Consider the following 19777-nt stretch of genomic DNA (forward strand, 5'->3'; position numbering starts at 1 on the left):
ACCCACTGTCAGACCCTATGCTGGTGCAGTGGGTCCTGGGTTCCTCCTGGTGCACGACAATGCCCGGCCTCATGTGGCAAGACCATGTAGGCAGTTCCTGGAGGATGAAGGAATTGATACCATTGACTGCCCCCCACGCTCGCCTGACCTAAATCCAATAGAGCACCTCTGGGACATTATGTTTCGTCCATTCGATGCCACCAGGTTGCACCTCAGACTGTCCAGAAGCTCAGTGATACCCTGGTCCAGATCTGAGAGGAGATCCCCCAGGACACCATCCGTGGTCTCATTAGGACCATGCCCCGACATTGTCAGGCATGCATACAACCATGTGGGGTCCATACAAACTATACTGAGCCAGAGGTCAGCAGAGACAGGCCCGGGAGGACCAGGACGTCCACATACAGTCAATATTTTACATAAATTGCATGCAAAGATAAAAATATTTCCGTGAAGCTCAAACTGTTCCTAAGTACAAAGGAACTTTCTACTGCATTTATTATTTGTTTCACTTTTAAAATGTTTCCAACGATGTGGATTTTCCGAATGTTGAGAATCTATTTGATATTATAGTTTGATTTTTTTTTTCATTACAAGTACATTGCATTACAAAAAATACATCTCTTTCAAAATTTATCTTGCTTTCACTTTTGCTTCACGATCTGAAAGAGCTGAAATGCCTCAGGCTTCTGCGTGAGAGACAGATGCGCCGTGTATGCGGGGGCGGAAACGGAAAATGAAGGGAGTGACTGCTTCTTTAAATGGAGATACAGTCATTGATTAGATTTTTTTGTAGTATTTAGAAATTTGAGTGTGAGAAGTGTTTCCGATATGTTGTGAGTTTTCCCTTTAGAAAGACACATTGTAAAACTTCTGAATGACGATTAAACTACGTAGTACAGCATGAAATGTTTGAGTCATGATATTAAACGCTTTGAACATTTATCACCAAAATGAGTTTTTGTCCAAAGAATTCTCGATCTGGAAAGGACCTGCTGGTTTTTGACACTTATGCCAGCTTTCATAAGCAGGGGGAAATCATTCATGTGAACGAATATAATCAGCATGTAGTGAATTCTGTCTCCATTCTACTAAACACCTTTGCTCTGGGGACCTATTTACATTAAACACAAGGGCATGTCGCTTTGCATGCTGGGAAATGCAACTTAAACTGGAGGAACAGTTTAGCAGCTCTGGCACTACAATATAAACTGAGGGCTGGAGATCAGCTGCAGACACTTCAGCTACTAGCGTATCAGGAGACCTGAGGTGGTAAGTCGTCAGTGACTGTACATTATTTGTGGATATTAACGATTTTATCTTTTTTTATAATTTACATCTGTGTTCTGTTAAACACAATAATGGAGCTGGGAAACCAAGCATTTCACTACACATTGTGAAATATATTGTAGAACAATATATTAAAGAAATAAAAACTGAAATTGACATGACTTGATTTTATTTCATTCAGAAACTTGATGGTAACTTCAGTCACATAGAAAAGAAATTATCAGGGGATGAACATTTTAATTAATTTATTTGGTACTTTCATTTTTGCACTAAGGAGTTACACTACATATTTTATTACACACCTATATTGTATAAATATATTCAGTCTGCTCACAGTCTGTAAATAATATATTGTTTTATTGTAAATTGTATGTTTTTTTAACACATTATCTACAGTACAATTTGCAAGGAATTATGACATATGTGAAACTCACCACAATTATTACTAGATATTTGCTAACGTGAGAATCTGTGTGAATCAGCCCAAATTGTCCTATTTGTTCTCTGACTTTTTGTCTTAAACAGACCATAACCTTCAGGTTTATTCACTTGCAGTTATAGGCACTCAGTGCAAAGCAGCTTCGGACTCCAACCTATAGGAAAGCATGGCTGGTGAGTCAGTTACCACACTGGCTTTTCTGCTCTGCTGTCTGGGCCTCCCAGCTGTGCTCCGTCTGTCTCTCTCTGAAGCACGTAGACTGATGGTCAGAGATTCTGTAACTGGGGCATCAGCTACACTGACATCCAGTGAGCGGGACTCAGACCAGCTGATGAATCTCTGAGGTGGAGGTGTGACTGAGGGTCTTACTCTGATGGTCAGAGATTCTGTAACTGGGGCATCAGCTACACTGACATCCAGTGAGCCGGACTCAGACCAGCTGATGAATCTCTGAGGTGGAGGTGTGACTGAGGGTCTTACTCTGATGGTCAGAGATTCTGTAACTGGGGCATCAGTTACACTGACATCCAGTGAGCGGGACTCAGACCAGCTGATGAATCTCTGAGGTGGAGGTGTGACTGAGGGTCTTACTCTGATGATCAGAGATTCTGTAACTGGGGCATCAGCTACACTGACATCCAGTGAGTGGGACTCAGACCAGCTGATGAATCTCTGAGGTGGAGGTGTGACTGAGGGTCTTACTCTGATGGTCAGAGATTCTGTAACTGGGGCATCAGCTGCACTGACATCCAGTGAGCGGGACTCAGACCAGCTGATGAATCTCTGAGGTGGAGGTGTGACTGAGGGTCTTACTCTGATGGTCAGAGATTCTGTAACTGGGGCATCAGCTACACTGACATCCAGTGAGTGGGACTCAGACCAGCTGATGAATCTCTGAGGTGGAGGTGTGACTGAGGGTCTTACTCTGAAGGGCTCTGCTGGCTGTAAAGGGCACTTTTACAGTCATATAGGCCTTTGCTGTGTGCAGTTGCAGCACATCCTGTTTCTTTATATCTTGGTGTCTGACTGCTGGTGTTATAGGCTATATATGCTACTTTCTGCACGATTGTAAACAACCGACATATGCAAATGAGGTTTTTTATTGGCTAAGCAGAAAGGGGAAATATCTGTCTTCAGATGTAACAGGGGATGAAAAAGTACCTCCCACTATCTTTCTCTTTCCCATGAGCTCATGCTTTGTGTGGCTCTGCACTAAATAATTATTAAAATAACTGCATCATCTAAAACACCTCTGGCTGACAGTTTTTTGCACATTGTTATGAGTATTCAGTCAAACTGAGACAAATGTTTAACATTCATGGTAACTGATATTGTGTTTCTCTCCCAAAGCACCTGCTGAATTAAGAATTGTGCTTTTGGGAAAAACGGGATCTGGAAAGAGCAGCACAGGAAATGTTATCCTGGGGGAAGAGAAGTTTGGAGTTTCCTGCTTTCTTGAAAACACAACACAAATTGTCAAACAGAGGAAGGAAATGTTAATGGCAGGAAGATTACAGTAACTGACACACCAGGGATAATTGACACTGAAAGGTCTGAGGAAGATCTGAAGTATTCCATAGTATCCTGTCTCACTGAGTGTGCTCCTGGTCCACACGCCTTAGTGCTGAGAGTGGGAAGATACACCAAATAGGAGGAAGAGTCAGTGAGGAAGATACTGAAGTGGTTTGGGGAGGAAGCCCTGAAACACACAGGTGTCCTCTTCACACATGGTGACGAGCTTGACAAACACAAGACCATTAAAAAGTTTGTAGAGAAGAACAAGGATCTGGAGGAATTTGTTGATAAGTGTGGAAATCAAGTACATGTAATTGACTCCAACTACTGGAAGATAAAAGATGGTAAACTGGGCCAAGGGTCAGGAAGACTTTCCAGTACTGGTAGATACTCATATGAATCAGAATACAGGAGCAACAGCTTTCAGATTAAACAGCTGCTGACAACTATAGATAACATGGTGACAAAGAATGGAGGCTGTTATTTCACAAATGAAGGTAATAGCAGAATCTATACAGGATGAAGCCAATAAAATAAAACAAGAGAGAAAGATTGAGGAACATGAAGTTTGGAAAGAGGCCTCAAAGAGAACCAGAAATAAGATTCTAAAATCAAAAGTATCAGGAGCAGCAGCTGCATCTTTGCTGGGGCTCCTGCTTGGAGTCGCTGTTGGAGCAGCTTTACCAGCTGTGATGTTAGTCAGACTTTTAACTGCAGCAGTAAAGTCAATCTTCGGCGGTAGAACAGCACAGAAAGTCAATGTCAAAGCTATAGCAGCAGAAGGATTGTCTGAAGTGGCAGTAAGGGGAACAGCTATAAGGATAGCAGAGACAGAAGGGGCAGTAACACATGTAGGGGCAGTACTGGGCACGTGTAGAGTTAAGGCTGAGATAGCTTTGGCTGTAATAGGAGCAGGGATACTAGCAGGAATTGGACTGGCAGTGACTGGAGGAGTTTATGCCATAGCAGGAGCAGTAAGAGGTGGGATGGCAGGAGCCAAAGCTGGAGAAACATGCGTCGATACCAACCGTGCAGCCAAGGAAGCTACAGGGCAGGCAGGGTGATCTACACTGAAGGACGTGTGGGACGCCACACAAAAGCTAGCCATGTCTAAAGAAACACAGTGAGCTTGAGTAGCATCTCTGCAAATATCTGGTGTCTGTTCACAGTGGGGGCTGTGCCCCGCATAACTTGGGCTTTTTGGATATGTTTGGCACAAGTTCCAAATGTGTGGTGATGTGTGACAAAATGTTTCTTATGACCCATAAGTGGCAATGTATTTAGAAAGAAAGAGGCTATCCCAAGAAATACTACTAGTTACATTGTAGCCATTTTGGATAGGTTTTGCTTAGGTTTGGGATAGGTTTGACACTCAGTTGCACCATTTGCGCTTTCCTCCATAAAACCTGTTGGGCTCCATCAAATGATATGAAATTGGGCACACATGTAGAAAACAAGTTCGAGAACCGCATAAAATTTAACCTAATCCACCATGTTGTCATACCCGGCTCATCCGCTCCTCGTGTGTGCCACGCCCCCTGATTACCCACGTGTATTTCCCTGATCGTCTCCAGCTTTGTCTAGTTACTTTGATTAGTCCTGTGTATTTAAGTCCTGGTCTCCCCGGTTTCCCTGGTCCGTCATTGATGTAAGTCAGCGTCTGATGTTCCCTGCACCTCGTTGTCCTCCAAATAAACCCCCGGTTTCCCTGTATCCCGCTTGCTTGCCTGCTCCTTACCCACACGATCGCTGCTCGCTGCCGTTACCTCCGCGAGCGATCGTGACAGATCTCCCGTGACACATGTAGTTTTTGAGCAATTTACAAAATGCCAAAACAGGTTTTTGTATTTTTCAACTGTTTTTGTTATTTTTGCCTGTCCATAAATTATACACAGGTTACTAATTTCAGTTATTCAGCTTCCTAAAATTAGTTGTGAGAGATCAGCTTTGATTTTAGGTAACAGGCATGTGTCTCTGACTTTTACATCTGAAGTTATAAGTTAATCATCCCTAAGAGGCAACAAATGGCCTGATCAACATGAACCCCAGGTGCAATCCATAGGGTTAATGAGGAAGCTTCAAGAGTCATTATGAACCATCAGTGATATTTTTCTCTTTCCAGGTAGCTTTTGTACTGTCTGAGATGTTCTCTGATGATCTGTTCAGTGCTCCTCAGATAAACGCCTAAATACTCATGCATGGACTGACAGCAAATGAGCAGCTGTGTCCGGCAGATCCTCTGTTTAAGAGGCAAATGTGTCTCCTTGCAATAACATCTCCTTAACTCTGATGTCAAAAACAGGATAAATGGTTTAATTCTTAACTATAAGAATCTTCGATATTGATAAAAAAAAAACACAATAAAGTTCAGCATGCTTGACTTACATAATTCTCTCTGCTTCATATTTTTGTGAGACAGGTGATGACGATGCCAAATTAGCCTTCAGAGTGACTTTCCAGCGGCTCAGGGCAGGATCATCATGGTGGGTATGGTGCACTACTGACCACAGATTGGGACATTGTGGGTCGGTGGAAGGAGTACTTCGAAGACCTCCTCAATCCTACCGACACGCCTTCCAATACGGAAGCAGAGTGTGGAGACTTGGGGGTGGACTCCCCTATCTCTGGGGTGGAGGTCACTGAGATGGTTAAAAAGCTCCTTGGTGGCCGGGTCCCGGGGGTGGATGAGATCCGCCCGGAGTTCCTCAAGGCTCTGGATGTTGTAGGGCTGTCCCGGTTGACACACACCTGCAGCATCGCGTGGACTTCGGGGGCAGTGCCTCTGCACTGGCAGACTGTGGTGGTGGTCCCCCTCTTTAAGAAGGGGGACCGGAGGATGTGTTCCAGCTATAGGGGGATCACACTCCTCAGCCTCCTTGCTAAGGTCTATGGTGACCTCAGGATTAGGTCTCTGCTTTTTGCAGATGATGTGATTCTGTTGGCTTCATCGGACCGTGACCTTCGGCTCTCACTGGAGCAGTTCGCAGCCGAGTGTGAAATGGCTGGGATGAAAATCAGCACCTCCAAATCCGAGACCATGGTTCTCAGCCGGAAAACGGTGGAGTGTTCTCTCCGGGTCGGGGAGGAGTTCCTTACCCAAGTGGAGGAGTTTAAGTATCTCTGGGTCTTGTTCATGGGTGAGGGAAGGATGGAGTTTGAGATTGACAGGCGGATCAGTGCAGCGTTAGCAGTGATGTGGGCACTGCATCGGTCTGTCATGGTAAAGAAAGAGCTGAGCCAAAAGGCAAGGCTCTCAATTTACCAGTCGATCTACGTTCCTACCCTCACCTATGGTCATGAGCTGTGGGTAGTGACTGAAAGAACAACGTCATGAGTACAAGCGGCTGAAATAGGTTTCCTGAAATGGGTGGCTGGGATCTCCCTTAGAGATTGACCGAGCTCCTCAGCCTTTCCGGAGGAACTCGGAGTAGAGCCGCTGCTCTTCCGCAGGGTGGCTGGGCTCTCCCTTAAAGATAGGGTTAGGAGCTTGGTCATTCGGGAGGGACTCAGAGTAGAGTGGCTGGGGAGAGGGAAGTCTGGGTTTCCCTGTTGCCCTCGCAACCCGACCTCAGATAAGAGGAAGATAATGGATGAATGGATTGATCATTTATTTGCCATGTAAGTTTATGATATTGAATGGAATGTGTGACCATGCCCCAGTCAGTGAAAGTGTGTTCCCTACCCTTAAACCCCAGAGGGTTAAATTCATTGGGAGTGACACTGACTACCTCCGCTGTAAACAAGGCAGAGTTACACAGAGGACAGAAGGAAGCGTATCGCTGAATTACCTGGACCACACATAGTAAATACACTTCAGACCAAGCAGAAGCTAGTCGACCTTTATTATTCAATTTACCATCCAATATATCAGCTGAGGAAGCAGAATTAGTAGCACTGCTAGAAGCTATTGTAACCTTGGGCTGCAAGGTTACGTAACCCCGACTACGCCACCAGAGGCCCTGCCCCTCAGGACTTCAAATTAACCCCACGACTTCCCTTTGCAGTTACATGTGCATGAACACACAGAGACGCATATCCCAGAATTAAAACAATTTATTAACAATAATTTAAAAATGAACCCTCCCAGCCAGTAAACAATTACCAGCATATGACACCAAAAACAGACAAATGGGGTTGAGAGCAAAACCCAGGTGCTGGTGGTCCAATACTATAATCACGCCTTAACCCCTTAGTCAGCCAGGGAAGGTGCTTACCTGGAAGAAAAAGGAGGAAGGGGAGACACCACACACATACACCCCAAGGGCACACATATCCAAGTGGGAGTTAATATCAAAATCACAGCAAACCACATCCTGGAGTTAATACTTCTCACCCACCCCACACTCACTCCATGCAGTGCAAGAAAACAGCCTCCAACCCCCAAACTCCAGCACCACATTCACTGGCTCTCCGCTGTAAATGGGGAAGAGACTAAACTACCCTCCAGACCTCCTACTATACCAGCCAGCACCCAGTTAGCCCCGGTAACCACACCCCCCCCTTATTCACAACAATGCCAGTACAACGCACATAATCTTACAAAACAAAACGAAATCAAAACAGGCAAAACAGCAGTGACCAGCTCCTGAGCATCAGCATAGACCCGGACACACTTGTCACCCCGAACCCAGCCTAGGAAGAAGATCAACAGCCCTTACATACCCGGAAGAGAACAGAAATGCACTCAGCCACCCCGTCCAACCCCTATTACTCATTACCTTACGCCGCAGCCGGGACACGGAACCAACCGCTCACCACCATTTCCGTCGCTCGCAGAAGTATCGCGGCAGCAATCGAACCTCCCCCACTAGCGGCTTCCCACCGCTTTTATCCACGCCGATCCCAGTTCATTGCGTGTACCGCTGTTTCGACCCAATTAAGACTCCATCATGAACCGCCCCCATTTACCTAATCAGCGTCTCATACATACAGCCGGATACGGGATCCGCGGATGACGTCATCCCTAGCGATCACCGGTTACACTATGAAAGCGCACAGAACCACCGTGTATATATACCGATAGCCATTACGCATTCGGAGTAGTGCATGATTTCATCATCCAGTGGGGTTGCGAAAATTCTTAACATCCACTGGGACATCAAACAAACACCATGACGTTATCAGAAACCCTATCTCAGTAGTTAAGGTGCGAACAAACATAACTAAACACCCAGACGAGCATCAGCAAAATAACAACATTGTAGCTCAGCTAGTGAAATTAGCGGGGAAGAATGGCAAGCTGAGAATCAACAGCTTCACAGCATTAACGCCATTCAGATCAGCCCATAAACTGGAAACAGTATCAGCGAGACTTGTGGGTCTCTGATGGAAAGCTGGCACCTCCACTAGACAAAGTGGTGCCTGGTCACCATTAAAGCAGGTATAATAATCGGAAAAGGCAAATATGTCGTGTCAGAGGCCTTACAGAAGCCCATACTCACACTATACCGTGAGTTTGCGCATGTCTCAGCAAGGAAAACCTTACAAATTATACACAGCTACTTCTGCTGGCCAGCAATGGCATCAGATGTAGAGGCAGGTGCAGAGCATGTCATGCATGTGCCACCATCAATCAGGGCAAAGCAGGTCGCACTAAATTGCACAGAGCAAATCCCCCGAAAGGCCCATGGGTGGATTTGCGAAGGGATTTCATTGGTCCGCTACCCAGTGCCATAGGAGGGGTATCGGTATTGCCTCATAATAAGTGATAAATTCTCAAAGTGGGTTGAAGCCATTCCTACGTGCAATAACACTGTAAACACAGTGATACAAGTGCTAGTGAAGCAAATCATCCCATTACAGGGGAGACCAAGGGAAACTGGATGCTATCTGAGCACCCATTTCACAGGACAGGTAATGTGAGATGTGTGCTGGATGCTGAACATCCAGTAAAAGTTCCACATCCCATACAGACCCCAGAGCTCTGGGATAGCAGACGGTAAACCACACAATCAAGGAAGGCATCCCAAGGCAGACAGCACAGTGCCATAACCGCTGGGCTGATGTGCTTCCCACAGTGCTGACTGTGCTGTGAGCAGCCCTTACAAAAGCAACAGGCATTAGTCCATATGAGCTTATGACTGGGCGAGTAATGAAAGTGTTTTGCTCATTTATTATTCAGCTTTTCACTAGGCTTAGTTTTTAGAAGCCCCCTGTTATTGAGGATGGTAGGTCACAGATATTAGTCTCCACCAAATTTAGTTGCTGGTCATTCTTTCTTTTGGTTTTCACTGATATATTCAAATTGATTCAATGTTTTTGATGCTGTATTTGAAAGTATGTATTCTCTAAAGAAGTCCTAGTGTGCTACTTGTAGTGAAAAATAAGCAGTGTGGTTTCATTTTGCAGTTGGCTGGCCGACATCCTACCCTTCAGGAGTCTCTAAGTGACTCACACTGCAGACTCCCAGACAGGCCACAGCCTCCCACTGAGCATCACAGGAAAACTAACCAGAGTCTAATTCTATGGCTGCTGTCAACATCAAACTTCTGTGTTTCTGTGCTTTTTAGAGACCCAGGCTTAACCTTCAGAAACCTACAGAGATGCAGGATGGTAGCCCACCGATTTTATTCTACAGGAATTTATTGTTAGTTGTTTTTCCGAATTCTGTGGATTGCCTGAGAAAACTGGTGCATATTAATTGTCTCTTTACCTCCAGTTCTGTAGTGGCCCTTATAGGTTAGTAGTGCCAAAGGAGTCTTTTCAATGGCTGTGATGCATCTGAATAAATATGAGCCAGTCTTGATCTGCTCTGTGTGAGCGGCCTTGGCCACGAGGTGAAAGAAGATCCCTGTTTAGCACAGGAAGCACAAACCTGCTTTTCCTGTATCACAGGCATGGCTCCTTCCCTTGGGTGAACCTCAGCTGTTCCCCAGGAGGTCAAAGCTGTTCTTCAGCTGTATCTAAAGCCATATGTAATTTACTTCATAATCACTGAGAAAGGGGCAGGACATACAAGAATTTTCTTCTTCCTGCTCCCCTTTCACTTATGGATTGTATGTAATGAACAGTGTGTGTTTGTGGCTTAATGATGCTATTGGAAAAATTCACTAAGTGCAATAAATGAAAATTGAAAATGAGAGCCACCGGGAGTAAAAGCCATCTGCTTATTACATGTGCTTTGTCATACATTGTTGGACAATTAAATTTGTTACTATAAGTGAACATTTTGGGGATTTTTTTGTTGTGCTTAAGTAAATTCAAAACATATGAGGCAAAATTATTAATGTTAAATTAATATGCTTTGCCTGGATATTAACTTAAATGTGTATAATATTTTACTGCAGAAATACGTGGAAATTAATTAAAGGCATTAACTGGCTCCTGAAAATAATAAGTGTAAGTGAACTGAACATTCATTCAGGGACATTGTATTTCATCCCACCTATAAAAATAAGTTTCAACAACTTAACATAGGTTTAATAATTTAAAGTTTTAAAATCATAAATCATTTGTCAACAAAATTCCTTAAATGTTTTGAGTAAAAACTAGAATTAAGCCAATTAATTTGAACCACTTAAAGGTAACACTGGGCAACACTGAATTTGTAACTGACTTAAAAGTGTCATATTCTACAGTATTCTGATGTGCTGAACATGAAAATGACCATGAAATATTTTTATTGACTCTCGTTTGGAAGATAATTCATATAGCGCATTTTCTACGTTTCACAAATTTATCTAGTAGGACTGTAACAGGGGGCGGCATGGTGGTGCAGTGGTTAGCACTGTTGCCTCACACCTCTGGGACCCGGGTTCAAGTCTCCACCTGGGTCACACGTGTGTGGAGTTTGCATGTTCTCCCCGTGTCGTCGTGGGGTTTCCTCCGGGTACTCCGGTTTCCCCCCACAGTCCAAAAAAACATGCTGAGGCTAATTGGAGTCGCTAAAAATTGTCCATAGGTGTGTATGTGTGAGTGAATGGTGTGTGAGTGTGCCCTGTGATGGGCTGGCCCCCCATCCTGGGTTGTTCCCAGCCTCGTGCCCATTGCTTCCGGGATAGGCTCCGGACCCCCCGCGACCCAATAGGATAAGCGGTTTGGAAAATGGATGGATGGATGGATGGACTGTAACAACATCTTAAATAAGCCTAGAATGATGTAATATTGCACCAAATGGCACAATAATTATAATCCAGGGTTTTTTATTGCATCATTTTCTGAATAATAATGAACCTGCTAGGCGGCTGCTGAAGTAAGCTAACGTCAGCAGTGTACTAGCATGAGCAACGTCAGCATGTAATATTATGCAAGACTTCGTGGGATACAGATGAAGCTATTGCTAGATTAAACTAATTATATATTATTTATTTCATAAATTTAGTCATAACAGTAATGCCTCGAAAGTGCGTTAATAACATTGACAACTTTTGTTATATTTGTGGAGAAGTGACTTTTGCTAACCAGAAGAAAAGTATCACTTCTCAAGTGAAGAAGGCATATCAGCTTTACTTCGGTTGCAAGCTTGGCGATCAAGACAAACCTTGGGCCCCACATATATGCTGTGTTACATGTACAGCACAGCTTTCACTGTGGCTGAATGGGAAAAGACCATCAATGCCGTTTGCAGTTCCCATGGTGTGGAGAGAGCCAAGTAACCACACAAATGACTGTTACTGCTGCTTAGTTCCTCCTCTTTCCGGCGGGATTACGAAGCAGAAAAAGTCGAGAATTGTGTACCCCAACATAACCTCTGCATTGGGACCAGTTCCACATGGTGAGGGACTTCCTATTACAGAACCTCCAGCAGAATAGTCTCTTGATTCCGCTGATGAGGACGTGGGTGAGCCGACTTGTTCTTCTCCTGGTCCGTCAGCATGCTGTGATCCAGATTTTCACCGTGGTCCATCGTTAACCCCGCACAGAATAACACAGGAAGAACTAAATGACTTGGTTCGTGATTTGGAGTTATCCAAGAACAAAGCAGAACTGCTAGGTTCAAGACTCCAGCAATGGAATCTTCTAGAAGAAGATGTCACAACTACTTCTTATCGAAAGCGCCATCAGCATTTGGAGCCTTTCTTCATAAAGGAAGGTAATGATCTGGTATTCTGTTCCGATGTTGAGGGCCTCATGAATGCCTTGGGAATCACTCATGACCCAAAAGCATGGAGACTATTTGTAGACTCTTCGAAACTAAGTCTTAAGGCTGTGCTCTTGCACAATGGGAACCGTCTTCCATCTATTCCAGTTGCACATGCTGTCCACATGAAAGAGACGTACGATACCTTAAAGCAGGTACTGAATTCCATTGAGTACTGCAAGGACAGATGGCACCTCTGTGGTGATTTGAAGGTAGTTGCCCTTTTAATGGGACTGCAGCAAGGATATACAAAATACATGTGTTTCTTATGTGAGTGGGATAGCAGAGCAAGAGCACTGTGCTACTTGCAGAAGGAATGGACTCCCAGACAAAATGTAGTAGTATGATAGAAGAATATCCAGCACCCAGCCCTGGTCGAGGCTCACAATATCCTGCTACCACCGCTTCACATTAAACTAGGTTTGATGAAGAACTTCGTGAAAGCCATGGACTGGACTTCGCCAGGATTCCGATACTTGCAAGAAAAATTCCCTCAACTCAGAGAAGCAAAGATTAAAGAAGGAGTTTTTGTGGGTCCTTAGATTCGAGAGCTCTTCAAAGATGACCGGTTCAACAACTTGCTGCAGGGTGTTGTAGGAATTATTAGCTCAGGTAAATTTTAATATCTCCACCAATATGTTTTGAAATTAATTAACTTTTAATTAATTATTATTTAATGCTGATTATTAACCAATTGTTATGCCGAATGGTCGGCTCCTCCAAACTCAATTGCGAATCCCCGATATCTGTTAATGTGAGACTTAAATGGGATTCATTAATAACCAGTATCGCTTAATAACCTGGGTTAGTAGGCTCGTCCAGCGAGCTGCGTCACCAGGTAATGTAAACGATCGGTAGCGAAGCTCCCCTCACGGCCAATGAGAGAGAGTCTCGCGATATTTCAGGCGAGTTTAGAGGTTTCAGAGCGTAGTAGCCAGATCGCACAGAGGCAGGGACTATTGTGAGCACTCAATGACGGAGGCTGAAGTTGTGTAAAAAGACATGCATTTATTCCTACAACTAACATAAAACAGACATTATACCTAACAAACAATAAACATGAAGTAACGGAAAAGACACAAACGATGTAATCATGAAAATGTAATGACCAGATTTAAAATGATTAACCTGAAAAGGGAAAACTGTTCTGCAAAGCAAGCAGTTTGTAGGAATATAAACCTAAAGGAATATAGCAGGTGAATAGGACAGTTTAGGTTGTTAGAAAGGAAAGGAAGTTGGTTTACTTGGATGCAGGAAAGAGGGAGGTCTTTGCAGTTGGTTGCAGTGGCTGATGAGCTGATGGGTGATGGCTCTCAGGGAGGCGCGGTGTTTGCAGCGGTTGTTGGAGTGGAGTCCCTCCGGTTCTTTCTTCTGGTGAAGCTTGGGCTGAGTTGCAGTTCTTTGGGTCTTCACCGACGGGCTTTAAGAACGCTGCTTGTTTCTCCGTTTTCTTCTCTTTTTCTTTTCTTCTTCTCCCGATTTTCTCCACTCTTTGTTCTGAGGTGCCAGGTTTTATAGCATAAGGTTCGTGATTAGGAGTGACCAGGAATTTGAGTCCTGGACCAATGGCTGACCATCCATTTGGCGGGCTTCGGAAGGGGGTCGGTATCAGTCCTTTTGGGATTTATGACCAGACTGACTTCTCTGGTAATGGTGATTTTCATTAGGCTGGTGTAACTTTTGATATATCCACTTTTGTGGTAACCATTGACCAGATTTGGAAACTGGAGTGATTTTCCTTCGGTTTGATACCAAACATGCCGTACCAGCCCAGCGGTTCACACCAAATACCATCTGTGATGATTAATTAATGACTTATATTATGCTATTATGTTATGTTCTATTACTCATACCAGTATATGGTACAGGTGGTTTAGGTTGTACCTCAACAGATATTACCCTTTATACAGACATTATATGACATATTCTCATGTCATAAGCACATCTTACCCTTAGATAGGCATGGTAGAATACAAAGATCAGATAAGGGTTGCCGAGGAATGTGGCAAAGAAAAGGGGGGGAGAAGGTTTGTCAAACAAAGAAAAAGAATCTCCAAAAGTTAAGACACATTCGAACATAACCTGTACATATCTGTATATTAAGACTAGTAGTCAAGAGTAAATACATATACAGATATACAAAAGCCAAACTTAAAAGAAACTTTCTTTGGGGTGTTCGTCCGTTCGGTGAGTGGTATGTAAGGCAGGATGTCTGGGGAGGGGGTTGTGTGCCAAGTCGAGGGGCCCCTGTCCTTGGGGTCCACTCTGCTGTCTGTAGGTCGTTAAAACTTTGAGCAATAGAAGTTGGAGTGCTGGCCTCCCTGGTTATCTATGTGTGTGGGGTCACAAACCCCCCTTTGGGGCCTAGGTCGATGTGTGCCTCTCGTACCAGGGTAGGCCTTGTCTCAGGCCACCTGGAATTTAAGCTTTGTGATATGTGCATGGGTGATCCTACAGTGTCTACAAACTTTCTCGGGAATGTTATGGCAGAAAACTACAGGGAACTAATAGCAGACATGCTGCTGCAGTATCAGAAACTTGGCTGCAACGCGTCTTTAAAGATCCACTTCCTTCATTCCCATCTGGATTTCTTTCCTGACAACTGTGGTATAGTTAGTGATGAACATGGCGAACGTTTTCATCAAGATATCTCAACGATGGAACAAAGATACCAGGGAAAGTGGTCTAGCACCATGCTCGCTGACTACTGCTGGACACTACAAAGAGATGCTCCCGAACAGGTGTATAAGAGAAAGGCAAAGAAACCAAAGATGTAGTCTATAACTTGATTTTTACGGGTATTAGCCGTAATCCTATTACTATTGGCATTCAGTAATAGACGTAAACAATATATTGCAAATAACAAAAAAACTAGAGCCAATTTTGCATTTTAACTGTCATATTCGTGTTCAGCACATAGAAATTGATAAGAATTGGCTAATTTCATTTCAGTTACATGACTTTTGTCAAAATTTGTTGCCCAGTGTTATGGGAAAACCAACAGCAGGCCTGGTGTCCCCTCTTAGATAAGTTATTGGGCATTGAATATCTGTAACGCGAGTCACATGTAACGCGAGTCACAATGTTTCAACTGCACTTCATACTGATTTCTTTAATTGTTTCAATCATAATAGCTTTATAGTAGTTTCTAAGATAAACTACAGATGGAAGCACTTTCTTTTACCCACAATTCATATCACTTCCTGTTAGTTCTGAAGCCACACCTCATTAACAAAAACAAAAGAAATTATATCCGACTTCATCTTGAATTTCAGGTAAGTTTAAGGAATTTTTTTACATTATACTTTTAAGTTTTAAATACTGAAAAACTATATAGACTTACTTAATACTAAAGAAAAGAAAATTAAGGTAAACAAAGGCCTGTTATTGAGGTCTCTAAGTATGACTACACATCCATTATGTACATGAACATGAATACAGAGTGATGCATCTTGTTACTGCCTGCAGAATAAGGCTGTGTGTTTTTATCTTATCTTAAACTTATCTTAAACACAGATAAATTTGTTTAAAAAACATTGGAACAGATGATGAAAATTGAAACCTGGCCACTGCAGTTGATATGCACAAATCTAGCAAAGACGACACAATTATCATAATTGTGAACTTGGGTTGATTTAAAAAAAAAAAAACAGAATGTAATTTTGTTTTTGAAATACATATTCAAAGTAAAGCTCAGCTTATTGTTTTTCCAGCTATCTTACTTCCATCATGCCTCTTTCTGCTGCTGAGAGACAACGTCGCCAACGTGAGAAGCTCCGTGCAGAAGGAAAATATGCTTGGTTTTCCTGATTTTAATTCGTAGTGGTCTCTTGCAAGATGTCTGAAGAAAAAGAGTAGACTTCAGCATTGCATAAATGTTTATACAAGTATTATATTTAGAAATCAGCAGTTCATGTATGACTTGATCTATTTAGTAGGTAAATCATGTACACTAGATTCAGGAAACAAAGGGTTAATGCTTATTTTGATCAAATACAGAGTCACCTGGAAATTTGCTAGGTCAGAGATTAGTGTAAAATAAAAAATGCTTTTCATCTGGTGACTCAAGTGAACTTTTCCAGTTATAGGAAAAATGTAACGTGAGTCACGGTAACACGAGTCACACCAATTCTGCAAGTCCCCAAGAATATTTAGAGAGAAGTATTTTCTATTCCATCTTAATATAAGAGCCTAATGTGTTTCTAATGCATTACAAGTATTCCTTTGTTCCAGTCATTTACCATTGAAGGAGACTTTTTTTAAAATGATGGCTTAGTTTTTTGCTCTTTCCTTTTCGTGTAACGCGAGTCACACTGTAATTAGAAGTAATTAAAAGACTAATTAAAGACTTGTCTTACTTTTTGTTTATGTCATTTCACACCCATTGCCAATTGGCACATGCATGCAAGAAATGGTGTATAAATATGTATGTGTGGGCGGTACACAAAACAATAACCTGAAAACAGACCAAAAAAATGTAAGGCGAGTCACATGGAAATGCCCCCCTAAAGTAGTCAAACCACAGAAAACCGCCAACAGAGGCAAAGGGAGAAATTGCGGGAGACTGTATGGAAGATGTCTGAACAGGTGTTAAGCCCTGAGGAACCTGTAGGGGGACTTTGGGAGGTTCCTAGTAATTTGAGTGCCCTGCAAAAGACAGATGAGACTCAGAGAGGCTTTCAGTAAGGTTGTGGAGATTGAGGGGAAGAAGACAGGAGCCGCTGCCACTTTACTTTGTTCAGGACGGTCTGTTGTACCATCAACCAGAGGGAAGCAGGTCAGAACAATTGGTTGTCCCTAAGTGTCTCAGGGCCAAAGTGCTAGCCTTAGGCCATGACATTCCTTGGGCAGGTCATTTGGGCACTGTGAAGACACTTGAGCACTTAGCCGCTCGGTTTCACTGGCCGGGGTTATACACTGAGGTGCAGAACTATTGCAGGACTTGCCCCACATGTCAGCTGTCTATCAGTCATAGAGTTCGACCTTACCCTCTGCAGCCGCTTCCTGTTATGGAGGTTCCATTTCACCGCATAGGTATGGACATAGTTGGACCCCTAGAGAGAACCCGTTTGGGTCACAGATTTATTCTGGTAGTGTGTGATTACGTCACCCATTACCCTGAGGCTTTCCCCTTACGCAGAGTCACAGCAGGAGCTATTGCCCGTACACTTTTGCAGTTATTCTCCCGGGTGGGGTTACCTCAGGAGGTGCTTACAGACCAGGGCACTGCTTTTCTATCCAAGACCCTTAAGCAAGTCTATAGGCTGTTGGGGATTAAGGGGGTAAGGACCACTTCCTATCACCCTCAGACAGATGGGTTAGTGGAGAGGTATAACAGGACTTTAAAAAGTACACTGTAAAAAAAGACAATAATAAGTTTTATATCAGTCAATTTGACTGTAATTCACGTTTTTTTTCCTGTTATGTTAAATGACAGAAAAAAATCATTAAAACTACATTGCATAAACATATATTTACGCACAGTTTGTAAAATAACAGAGAAATCCCTTCAGTGAAACTGGACAATTTCTTTTCTGTATTTTTACAGAAATTAGACTTATGGTTACATGCTTTATCTGTAAAATTTAAATGTTTTTACTGTACCAACATGCGCTGTTGGTTTATTAAATCGCAACAGCACTTTTTTGTGAATTTTCTTTCATTAACTTTAATTTTGCATTCAATGTATATAAAATCTACATTGGTTAACCGTTCTAAAACCTGTTGCACATTTCATTCTTAAACATATATCCACCACAATTGTACTGTGTTGTTGTATATATATTAAATAGTTTGTGTAGAGTTAAGGTTACAAACATTACAAAAAATAATTAAAAATTAGATAATATGGGGAATGTACGAGTCACCAAATTGGTATTTAGTGTAATTCATCCATCCATCCATTTTCTAAACCGCTTTTCCTACTGGGTCGTGGGGGGGGGTCCGGAGCCTATCCCGGAAGCAATGGGCACGAGGCAGGGAACAACCCAGGATGGGGGGCCAGCCCATCGCAGGGCACACTCACACACCATTCACTCACACATGCACACCTATGGGCAATTTACCAACTCCAATTAGCCTCAGCATGTTTTTGGACTGTGGGGGGAAACCGGAGTACCTGGAGGAAACCCCACGGTGACATGGGGAGAACATGCAAACTCCACACACATGTGACCCAGGCAGAGACTCGAACCTGGGTCCCAGAGGTGTGAGGCAACAGTGTTAACCACTGCACCCCCATGCCGCCCCTTTGTCCGTATATTTGATATTAAAAAGCGTTTCATTATCATGATATTACAGCGATCTACGTTAAAGACTTTCAAACCTGACCAAAAGGTCCTCCTGCTCTTGCCAACGACAAAGAACAAGCTGCTGGCCAGATGGCAGGGGCCCTATCGGGTGAGTCGGCAGCTGGGGCCGGTGACCTATGAACTGGAGATGCCAGACAGGCGGAAGCCTAAGCAGGTGTTTCACGTGAACCTGCTTAAAGAGTGGCAGGAGCGGGAATCGCCACTTAGTGAGCAGTTGATGGTGCGAACAGTGATGGAGGAGGACTATACAGGGCCGTTTTTCCCATGTAGGGGTACAGCCCAGGAGTTGGACCTTAGCCACCTGATTTCACAGCAGCAGCGTGAGCTGCAAGGCCTCATACCTGAGGGCCTGTTTCAAGATTGACCAGGGCGTACCTCGCTGGTGAAGCACGACATCCGGCTGAAAGAAACTAAGCCAGTGAGACAAAGGATGTACCGTATTCCTGAAAGCACGTTGTCTGCACTTCAGGAGGAGTTGGAGGTGATGCAGCAGCCTGGGGTTATTGAGAGATCTCACAGTGAGTGGAGCAGTGCAGTGGTCCTGGTTCGCAAGAGGGATGGGAGCCTACGTTTCTGCATTGACTTTCAGGAGGTGAATGCACAGTCACAATTTTACGCCTACCCCATGCCCCAACTGGAGGCCCTTATTGAGCGCCTGGGGAAGGCACATTATATCACCACCCTGGACCTTTGCAAGGGGTATTGGCAGGTGCCAATGGCCCCAGGAGCAAGGCCGTATACTGCCTTCCGAACCCCTCAGGGTCTGTTCCAGTTTACGGTGATGCCCTTTGGCCTGCAGGGGGCACCAGCCACGTTCCAGAGACTGATGGACCAGGTACTGGATGGCACTAGCGCTTTTGCTGCTGCCTACCAGGATGATATTGTTGTATACAGCACCACCTGGGAGGAGCACCTGGAGCATCTGAGGGAGGTGCTGCAACGTTTATATAGGGCTGGGCTGACCATCCAGTCAATGAAATGTGCCCTGGCCCAACAGGAAGTCTGCTATTTAGGCCATATGTTGGGGTGTGGGGTGATTCGGCCCCAAAAGGGCAAAGTGGTGGCCATCCGAGTCTGTACCAGGCCCAAGACAAAGAAAGAAGTCCGGTCTTTCCTGGGGTTGGCTGGATGGTACCGGCAATT

The 19777-nt window shown here is 43.8% G+C and overlaps 2 long non-coding RNA genes across 2 annotated transcripts; both read left to right on the forward strand.

Moving 5' to 3' along the window:
- The first annotated feature begins 1208 nt into the window (after nt 1–1208).
- On the forward strand, nt 1209–2573 carry LOC125726797 (uncharacterized). Its single transcript, XR_007388399.1, has 3 exons — nt 1209–1272; nt 1846–2295; nt 2407–2573. It is a non-coding gene; the product is annotated as an uncharacterized LOC125726797 (long non-coding RNA).
- An 894-nt stretch (nt 2574–3467) lies between these two features.
- On the forward strand, nt 3468–5608 carry LOC125726800 (uncharacterized). Its single transcript, XR_007388403.1, has 2 exons — nt 3468–3741; nt 5367–5608. It is a non-coding gene; the product is annotated as an uncharacterized LOC125726800 (long non-coding RNA).
- Nucleotides 5609–19777: the final 14169 nt, after the last annotated feature.

This window comes from Brienomyrus brachyistius, unplaced genomic scaffold (assembly GCF_023856365.1).
Source record: "Brienomyrus brachyistius isolate T26 unplaced genomic scaffold, BBRACH_0.4 scaffold76, whole genome shotgun sequence".
In the NCBI taxonomy this organism is placed as follows: Eukaryota; Metazoa; Chordata; class Actinopteri; order Osteoglossiformes; family Mormyridae; genus Brienomyrus; species Brienomyrus brachyistius.